The sequence below is a fragment of the Silene latifolia genome, chromosome X (assembly GCF_048544455.1).
Source record: "Silene latifolia isolate original U9 population chromosome X, ASM4854445v1, whole genome shotgun sequence".
NCBI classification, from domain to species: domain Eukaryota; kingdom Viridiplantae; phylum Streptophyta; class Magnoliopsida; order Caryophyllales; family Caryophyllaceae; genus Silene; species Silene latifolia.
Genome location: NC_133537.1, coordinates 60,428,799 through 60,440,030, shown reverse-complemented (window position 1 = coordinate 60,440,030; position 11,232 = coordinate 60,428,799).

Genomic DNA, 11,232 nt, shown 5'->3' with positions numbered 1-11,232 from the left:
CACTCTCCTTGTTTCTCCTAGCTTAGCATCAAATAGTAATAGTAGTTCGGGAAATGTCCAAACAGCTGTCCCTTTACCGCCACTGACTACAGATCAGATGGCTTCTTTGTTTCAACTTTTCTTAAATTTTAATATGAATAAATCAGGTTCTGCTTACTCTTTGCGTTATTCTGAATGCAATTCTGTTTACGATGATAATGAGAATGACCAAGACCAAGACTCAATCGAAATACCTGCCTACATAGCCAAAGAAATACTACAAGAGGGGGAAGGGGGACCAGTAATAGAAGATACTGAATCCATCAACGTAGGAACCGAACTAGAACCCCAAGAACTTAGGATAGGGACAACCTTGAGCCCCGCCGAGAGGGCCAGTTTCATAGACCTCCTACACGAGTTCAAAGACATTTTTGCTTGGTCCTACAAAGACATGTCAGGGATCGACAGGGACATTGCAGAACATAGAATCCCAATTAAACCAGGTTTCAAACCCGTAAAATAGAAGCTTCGACGAATGAGGACAGAATGGGCTCTTAAGATCAAAGAAGAAGTCGACAAACAATTCAAAGTCGAGTTCATCAAAGTTTCCGAGTACTGAGACTGGGTAGCTAACATAGTACCCGTACCCAAAAAGGATGGGAGAATCCGGGTTTGTGTGGATTTCAGAGACCTAAACAAAGCAAGTCCCAAGGATGACTTTCCTCTACCACATATCGACATATTGGTGGATAACACAGCAGATCACACACTATTGTCCTTCATGGATGGATATGCAGGATATAACCAGATCAAGATGGCCATAGAAGATATGCATAAGACCGCCTTCGTCACTCAATGTGGCACCTATTGCTACACGGTTATGCCATTTGGGTTAATCAATGCCGGACCTACATATCAGCGCACCGCAACTACGCTCTTACATGACATGATGCATAAAGAAGTTGAGGTATACGTAGATGATATGATTGTCAAGTCCAAGGATAGAGAGGGGCAGATTGCGAACCTTCGCAAATTCTTCTCAAGGCTACGAAAGTAAAACATGAGACTCAACCCTCAGAAATGTGCATTCGGGGTAACATCCGGTAAACTCCTGGGATACGTTGTTAGCCAACGAGGAATAGAAATAGACCCTACCAAGATCAAAGCTCTGATCGAAATGCCACAACCTCAAACAGAGAAGGAAGTTAGAGGATTCTTGGGTAAGGTGCAGTACATAAGTCGATTCATATCGAAACTCACCATGATCTGTGAACCTATCTTCAAAAACTAAAGAAAACAGATCATACCATGTGGGATGATGACTGTCAGAAGGCATTCGACCGAATCAAGGAGATACTAGCCAAGCCACCAGTGCTCATGCCACCTCAACGAGATCAACCTCTTGGTTTATATCTCACGGTAACTGAAACAGCCATGGGCGCCATACTAGCCCAAACCGTAGGAAAAGAAGAAAGCGCTATCTACTACCTCAGTAAGAAGTTCTTGGAGTACGAGTGCAAATACACACCACTCGAGAAGACATGCCTCGCTCTTGTGTGGGCAACGAAGAAGCTACGCCATTACATGCTTAGCTACTCCGTCAAAGTATACTCCAAAATGGATCCTGTCAAATACCTCTTCGAGAAATCCGTTCTCAATGGATGCCTTGCAAGATGAACCTTGATGCTCTCAGAATTCGATCTCAAGTATGTACCTCTGAAAGTTATAAAAGGGTGCGCCGTTGCCGAGTTCTTCGCAGAAAATCCCATCAATGATGCACAAACAATAGACACCTGGTCATTTCCGGATGAGGATATACTCCAAAGCGATGTAGACTCTTGGGACCTTTATTTTGATGGGGCATCGAACTTGAGAGGATTTGGAATAGGAGTGTTGCTCATTTCTCCTGGAGGCGAGCATACACCAATATCTGTCAAACTCCACTTCGAGGTGACAAATAATGCGGCAGAATATGAAGCTTGTCTCATCGGATTACAAGTAGCAGTAGGTTTAGGCATCAAGAATCTTCGCATACATGGAGATTCATCTTTGATCATCAACCAAATTACGGGATCTTGGAAAATTTGAAGTGAAAGCCTAGCACCTTATCAAGCCAGAATAGACCAAGTAGCCCAATTCTTCGATCAAGTAACATACCTACATCTACCACGCGAGGAGAATCAATTTGCAGAAGCTCTTGCAAATCTTGCATCTTTGATTAACATGCCGGATAATATGGTAGAAATGCCTTTATGCATCGAACGATGGTCAGAACTGGCTTACGTGCACCAAATCACAGATGAAGAAGAAATTACAGAGGAACCTTGGTTCCAAGCAATCCTGAACTTCAAACTCAATGGCACCTATCCACCAGATATGGACAAGAGGGGACAACGCGCTATACGCTTACTAGCTTCCCAATACGTCCTCATGCAAGGAGAATTATATAAAAGAACGCCTCTTGGCGTAATCCTGCGCTGCCTTGATCATTCACAGGCGCGGAAAGTGATGGAAGAAGTCCATGATGGAGAATGTGGCCCTCACATGAGTGGACCAATGATGGAAAAGAAAATCACGCGTTTAGGATACTATTGGACCACAATGGAATCTGATTGCATCAAGTTTGTCAGACATTGTCATAACTGCCAAATTTTCGGGAATGTGCAACATATCCCTTCTTCATTACTCTACACCATGACATCTTCTTGGCCATTTTTCGCTTGGGGAATTGACATCATCGGAAAGATCACGCCAGCCGGAACAGGAGGTCACTGTTTCATTCTAGTGGCTATCGACTATTTCACGAAATGGGTAGAAGCGGCTTCCTACACTAAGCTCACAGCCAAGAATGTGGCAAAGTTCATACAAACCAACATCATCTGTCGATACGGTTGCCCACATGAGATCATTAGTGACAATGGGTCACATTTCGAGGCTGAGACTGAGCAATTGCTAGCCAAATACAAAATCAAGCATCACCACTCCTCGCCATATAGACCACAAACTAATGGCGCGGTAGAGGCGGCAAACAACAACGTTGTCACAATCGTCAAGAAAATGATTGACAACTATCGAGATTGAACAAGCAAGATACCATTTGCCTTATGGGGATATCGCACACCTGTTAGGACACCCACTGGGGCCACCCCTTTCTATTTGACCTACGGCTTAGAAGCCGTAAAACCAGTCGAGCTAGAAATACCATCCTTGCGTATTTTACTCGAAAGTCAAATCACGGAAGCCGATTGGAAGAAGGATAGATATGAAGAACTCATCCACCTGGATGAACGAAGATTGCGTGCATTGCATAATGTGCAAACATATCAGGCACGTATCAAACGAGCCTTCAACAAAAGGGTTAAGCCAAGGAACATCAAAGAAGGAGACTTGGTCCTCAAATCAATTAGAGCTCTTTTACCTGTCGATCTACAAGGAAAATTCAAACCCAACTGGGCCGGACCATTTCTAGTCAAGTCTATACTTCCAGGGGGTGCGGTTAAGATCACAGACTTAGATGGGAATGAATTTGCTAACCCGACAAACCTCGACCAATTGAAACGTTACTATGCCTAGAATAGGAACAAAACGCGCCTCGCGTAACCTCACGTGTCGCTCCCGTGGCACGGAATATAAACGGCCCCTGGTCAAGCTAAATAAAGCTAACGTTACCTAGCTCTTGCATTTTGACAATTTGTCATCCTCATATCATCAAATAAATTGAATTGCACTTTAGGAGTAAGTAAAAAGCTCATGCTTATTTTCTAGTTTACTACAAGCTCTTGCTTAGAACAATTATTCTTTTACATTTACTTGAACTACGCGCAATGGTTTGATTTTATTTTTTTAAATGAATACGTAGGCAATCCTTCACAGGATGCAACCCATTATTTTAAATGTAAATAGAAGGACATTTGAATATGCATTTGGAATTCGACAAGAATAATAATAGAAAATCCCAACGGTTTCATAACCAATCAACCTCTTTTATTTCATTTCTTTTAATAATAATACGCTACATAATAGAAATAAAGCTAAAAAAATAGGTTAGGATTCTAAAATCCCCACCTTCTTATTACAAACAACAATAATAATAATATTAATAATAATAAAGACTCGGGCTATTCTTCCATTTTCCCTTTGCCTTTGTCATTTTTATCATATTTCTTGTCTCGACCTCGAGCCGGACGCTCTTGCGCCACTTCAGACCTAATCACCAACGGCCTCTCTCGTGGTCTTACCTTGCCATTCTTGTCAACCACCTTTTCCACGGCAGGAGAAGTCTTCGGTTTCTTCGAAGGATGAACAACTCGAAACCCGGCTTCTTCCTCTCCCTCAGTCAGATGCTTCTTTTTCTCCTTTTCTATATCACGAACCTTGTAGTCAACAGGCTCGCGCTCCTCCGGAGTAGTAGCTTTCCTCCACTGCAAATAGGAATCAGACACCCATAGAGCACTAACAGAAGAATTCAAGAACCACACATTTCTTTGAGCCCATTTGATGGCCCATTCTCTTCGGCTCTCAGTGGTAAGGGCCATAGCGGTCTCCGGGACGGTATCAAGCTTCGGGATCGTCTACTTCAATCTAACCTCCCTCATCAACCTATCCGGGAAGATGCATATCATAAACTCCAAGCCAGGAATGCGCACCGATCGGGCAGGGTCGAAGGGCGATACTCAAGTGACAGATTTAAGATGCCACCATGGTACGATCCATCTGATCAGGGGACCATCATCACTTTTCAGTTTGTTTTCCCAATAGTTGCATACTCGAGTAAAGTCCACCATGTAAAGTCTAGTCCTCATTGCAATTGAGCGAGCATGATAAGCAGGAACATTAACTGGGGGCTCGATCAATCGAAGACGCTCCATAAGCCAGACCTACAAAAACGCAGGTATTAGAAAAAAAAAAAGAAGAAACAAAAAAAAAATCGAAAAAAAAAGCAAAAATGGGAAATAAAAAAAAAGCTTCGTTCTGTTACCTGCAATATGATGGGACTTCCCAAATAAGGAAGGTCGCTGTTGGCTTTCCTGTTATCTAACCCCAACAGGATCTCTCCTAAACACAGGCAAGCTGGGCTCCTACGCAGCTCCATTTGCTCGATTAAGCTCAAGTAACGAGGGTCACCTCTCAAATCCTCATCAACATGCCCTTGAAGGACATATACATGCAGTAGGCAAAATCCGAATGCCCTTCACCTTGCAACATAGGAAATGGTAGGATTTGCCCTGTTTATGAATCGATCGATGAAGTCCAACATTCGCACTCCTTTTGAGGTCACAAGACGGTCAGCCTCAGCTCTTGTCAACCCAAGCAAATCTCTGAACTTATTCTTATACCCTTGAGAAGTAGAGGGTATAGCAGGCAAATGCTCCGGGTCCCAACCACCTATCGCAACAATTTCTTCGGGAAATGGGCAAATATCGCCTCCAGGAAAGGCAAATACGTGATAATTCGGGTCCCTATAATCAAGACAAGCATCTAGGAACGGTTTGACTACCTTGACCAGCTTCAAACTCCAGATCGATCCAAAATTATAGGCACCCATATTGTGTTTCTCCACATTAGAGAACTCATTTGTGCACTCTTTCAGACGGATTTCAAGAGTATTCATGATGTATGCTTAATTAGAGAGCTTTTTATGTAATAAGACGAGAGAAAGACAAAAGAATTATGTGAATAAAACCTCCCTCGACGTCTATATTTATACTAAAAGTTGTTTCCTAAAATCTGTCAGGACAGACACACTGGAGAACAGGCGCAGCACCTGCTGCGCCTCTTCAAAGGGACGCAGCTCCTGCTGTGCCTCTTCCTATGCCTTCTTTCTGAGATTTTCCGCATTGGATCTTTCCTAATTCCTCCAAGAATAATTTCCTATTCATACGGGTTATTATTTTGGTAAATCCGTCAAATTACCATGTTGCGCGTTTCCTAATTTTCTTTTTTTGGGAATCATTTCACCAATTTAGATATTCATTTTCAAACTTACACATTTAATTTTCTGTTTGAGGGAATTATTTCACTCCCATTCCATTTCACATTTCAAACTTTTATGTTTCTATTTTTTTCTTTTTTAGGAGGTAACCCTCCCCACCGTCCGGTCATTTTCAGTAAAAATTTTTCATTTTCGAGTCATTGTCTTGCGCTAAGTTAGGCCATGTTTACAAATATGTGTTTTATGTGCAATCTCTGTGTACATATCGGCAGCATAACAGCGTAAACCGTCATCTACCAAACCTGGTCAAAGCTAACTTGCAGGTACAAATAAAGAAACCCAGCAGCAAAGGCACTCAGGCCGTCATATATACAACCAAAAAGGGTAAATGTACCCCAAACTGGGGGCTCGAGCCCGAAACAAAGTGTATAAAGTATAGCCAACAAAAACAATAGACAAACTACAGCTGGTCGCCACCTAGCTCAGCAACTCTCGCCTCGAGAGCAGCAATCTCGGCATCGCGGACCTCTAGCTCCCTCAGCAGGCGAGCTGTCTCCTCCCGGGACTGGGCAAGCTCTCGCTCCAAGTCACGCTCCCTCTACAAACGACAAGAATTGGCTCATGTCAATCATTTCAAACATAAAGAGAGTTAGAAAATTCAAAAATGGAGTAAACGGAAGGTTCATAGCTGACGTCCTCGACCGCCAGCAAGTGCCTGGATGGCAGTAGCCCGTAGCCGGTTGGCTACCCTCCATAAAGCCATGAACCGGGATGGCGTAACCTACATTTTAAGGATCCTCAATAATTTGATAAGTTTAAACAAGTGTATTCTTGTACGAAAGCTAATTAAATTGGGGAGCATACCCTCCGAATCAGATGCTGCCACTCGTCTAGACCAGCATCTCTCACCACCGCGTCAAAGTCGCGAAGCTCGAAGATCGTCGTCATCCCCGTCGCATCAGTGTACTCGAGGGTCACGGGGTACGCTGGGGGCTCGATGCCCGCCACCTCAACCTCCTGCAAAATTCAAATGGTTTTCATTAATTGATGATCATTCATCATGTTTTCATGTCAATCGAAAAGGAATAAAGCACTTACCACGACTGGCCAGTACGCCAACCTCCTGTAGAGGAACGTCGAGTAGTCCTCACCAGGAAGAAGGAGGGCGTCGCCACCGACGCCAGCTAACTCAGCCTCCCTCTCAGCATCGGAAGGCTCCCTGAACATCGTCCGAGAAGGACCGATGGGAATCGTCAAGACATCTCGGGAGCACTGACAAGCCAAGCGCTCGCCCAAGTACCACACAGGACCCATCGACGTCCTCAAAAGCAACCGACTCGAGCTCCTAGGTCGAAGGACCTCAGCCACAAAAGGACGAGCGCCAGTATAGTTCGCCCAAGGTCTGGGCACCCACTATGAAAAGCAAACAAGAGGTCATTCATATGATCGGTTCCGAAAGAGAGCGATGAAAAAGTGAACAAAGAAAAGTGGCTCGAAGATACTCACGCCGTCCAGCTGCAGAGCGTTCACGTCCCGTCGACAGGCGTTATGGAAGGAACGCTGGCTCTTCGTGCGACACATCACTCAATCCCTCACGATGGGATAAGCTCTCTCCCTCCGTCCTCTTGGGCGTGAGACTCGGAAAGTAGGAGTACACCCACGCCTGTAAAACAAGATAGTCAATAACGATCTTTCGTGATTCGATAAAGAAATGATCTTTCATGAAAAGAAATGGAGGTTCATACCTCCAGCAATAGTCCAGGGCCAACAGTGGCAGGAGAAGTCCTCTTCTCTATAACCTCCGGACGAACCATGGCCCTCATATAGCGAATGAGGACCGCAAAGCCAGCAGTGACCCAGTCCCAACGGCCTAGGCCACTCAGATCAGAAAGAAAGGGAAGAAGCTTCGTCGACAGCCTCTCTCGCTTGTCTCCGAGGTAGATCGAAGACAAGAACCACCAGAGCCACAAACGAGATCTCTGCTCGGCAGTGCAAGGACGAGGAACCGTCTCCCTCTCATCGATCGCCACCATCGCCGGTCTCTTCCCAGCAAAGTAATCCCGAACATAGGAACTAGGCACCAACCCGGGAACCGTAGTAGCCTTCGGCATCAAGTTCCAGCCGATCAATCTCCTAGCCTCAGCCGAGTCTACCCTCATGGCTGTCTCCGGCCACACCACAGCCTCAGTCCCGCACGGCAAGCTAGAAATCATGCCATAATCCTCCAATGTTACCCCAACCTCACCGATAGGCATGTGAAAGGTAGATGTCATGTCCCAGAACCGACCCAGGATGGCTCGAACCAGGCTAAGGTTTGCCCGAATCTTCCTCCTCGTGATGTCTCTCCAAGCCTGTACCAAGGCACCAAACGCTCCTCGCTCGATGATGGCCCGCTTCTCTGCCGACAGTCTCTCGTAGGCCCCCATCATCGTCATGTAACCCGAGAACGACTTGATGTTCCCGACCTCCTATTTTGATTCGAAGCAAGAGCTATCTTTACTTCGAATGAAAGGGAAAAGGAATAGCAGATAGAAATGAAAGAAGATGAATGAAAGAGTGATGAGTTCAAGTTACCAAGCTCTTCACCGTCCTATAGGATAGGTGACCCTCCGCAGCCCAGATGAGGTGTCTGATGTCCCAGCTCTCAGCCCACTCAGGCGCTCCCCTCAGCTGGTGACCACCTCGTCCGACGTTGGCCCGCCTTGGGGCCTCCTCCTCCTCAACAACCTTCTCCTCGACGACCTCGTCCTCAGCAGCTGCCACTACAGCAGTGAAAGCCTGCTCTAACGCCTCCTCAAGTGTACGAGAAGGGTCAAGAGTTGTGTCCACGTCCATGGGACACCTCCCTGACGTAGAAGCCTCATCACCTGCAAAATTAAAGTGAATTTAGGCCGCGTCAAGTGACGACAAGCCTTAATTAGGGGATTTTCGAGTTTTCAAAGCTCCGAAATCGCTCTTTTCTCGCCAACTTTGGCCAATTTTCCCACAAACCCATCCGCTCATGTGGTAATTTGGGTCAAGTCAAGCCTAAGGTGAAGCCTAGTCATGGGTTCGAGTCGAAATTTCGACAACATTTCGTTATAACGGCGATTATGCCCTAGAAAAAGTGTCCTGAAAAAGCTGTCACAAATCAAAATTCCGAAATGGTAGGAAGTTTACCCATCATAAAAGGATATTTTCGAAGCAATATACGGTTTAGCTGTGAGACCGTCTCAATTTCACTCAAATGCTCAAAACTCAACGAAAATTCGAAATAAATACATGGTTACGATCCTTATACTACCAATTATCCATTTGCAAGGTCAATTTTACAAGGCAAAATCATTTGGGAGAAAAGCCCCAAATTTTCGACTTTTTAGGGTTGGAAAACCCTGATTTGTCGATCCAATTTGATCAAATACGGAAGATTAATAAAAAAATAATATACATACCTCGATTAGTCATGGCAAATGCAAGCTTTTGATCAAATTTTGGCGAGAAATGGTTGGAATTTGAGAGAGTAATTGAGATTTTATGTTTCGAAATTATGAAATGAATCCCGTGTTTCATTGAGTTTTTACTCAGGAAAGCCGCACTCAGGAAAAGACGCAGAAGGTGCTGCACCTCTTCCTCAGTTTCCCTCCAAATGAATTTTTGAAGATTCGTTATAAGTTCGTTATTTGCGGGCCCATCTTTGGTGCGCCTCTTCCTTGATGCCACACATCGTATATTTGGTCCATTTGACATTTGTTCTTCGCCCAGACCCGCATTTCCAAGCCAATTGCAAATTGTCGTAATATATATTTTTTCCAAGACTTTGCTTGCCACAACGAGCGGATATTTTCTGACAGGTGTTTCGACACACCTTAATTCTGTTCCCCCAGCAAGAGTACACAGACAGCCAATCGTCCCTCTCGAGACATGGAGATCAGTTCCCGATTATGTTCCCCGACGAGAGTATACGGACAGACATTTGTCCCTCTCAACACGTGGAGATCAACATCGAGCCCAAGCTCTTCCGAAGCTTGTTTGAAAGCCGACCCAAGCAGATTTCTCCTAGCAGTTCCTGCCTACGTTATGCTGCCTCTTCCAATATCGCGCTTTATTTCCCTTTGGAGTTTCAAGGAATTTCAGGTATGGTCTCTTCTTATGGCTGGTGAGCCTCCATACGTAGTCTATTGGACTTTAAACGACCCTCCCCGATAGTCGACAGACTCTAAAATGTTCTCGACGATAGGTCCTTCGTTCAGACCCCTTGAACCGCCTCGCGTCGCCATAGTCGTCAGGTTGTAATCTTCGATTGACATGATGGCTATACTTTGACTTTCGCCTTGTCCAAGCCTCAGTCAAAGTAGGGGCTCTGTAGATACCTCATTTTTCCACCTCCCGCAAACCACCCGGTGATGATTGGGCCGCATGTTTGGTACACGGAACGATTTATGACAGTTCGTAAGTTTATCGTCAAGTGATCGCTCAAACACTTGTCTCTACCTCATAGTCATCATCTACGCACCGATACGGTCATTTTGACAGTAATTAGAGTACATTTGGAGTCCAGGTCAAAAACCGTCTTCATTTTCTAATAACCGTTTAAAATGCCGAGTCAGAATGTTCTGGAATGTTCCGGATATTTCTATCCCATATTTTCCAATCTCTTAATCTTTGGTAAAATATATCCCGAAATTATCATATAAAATATTAAGGAAATAAGATTAATCCGCTATTCCATAATAGAAACACGAAAATCTTTCTTCCGCAGAGGAAACCATCGAGGAAAAGACGCAGGCGGTGTTTGCGCCTCTTCCAAGAGACGTATTGCTTGCTGCGCCTCTTCCTCAGTCCTTTTCTGCGTATTTTTCGTATCTTTTTTAGATTCACTTCCAAAGTTTCTCCGAAAACCCTAATTTTCGTCGTGTGATTAGTATAAATAGAGACCTTCGGTCTCACATATTTCTCACTCGAGTGTCCGCCCTTCTCTTCTCCCTTTGCATTCTAGACCACGTTCTTACTTTTTGGCGTCTACGTGCTTGAACTTTCGACCACGTAAGCTCGGATCTTTCTGAGTACCAGCCTCGTTTTGCATGACCGACTAATTTGACCAACTCCACAATCAATCAACTTAATCAATCTGTTTAGTTCCTCTAAGAGGGCACTTTCGTCGTACATTCGAGTCGAGCATCAATAAACGTTAACTTAGTCAATCTCGTTTCGTCAAACATGTAAGTCTGAGGGTGTAAATCCTTCTTTTAATTATTGTTCTTTATTTTTTTAATCACTATTGTAAGATTTATGTCGAAAATACGCTTAAAACCGATTTATAAAACTTTATTTCAAACCTTTTT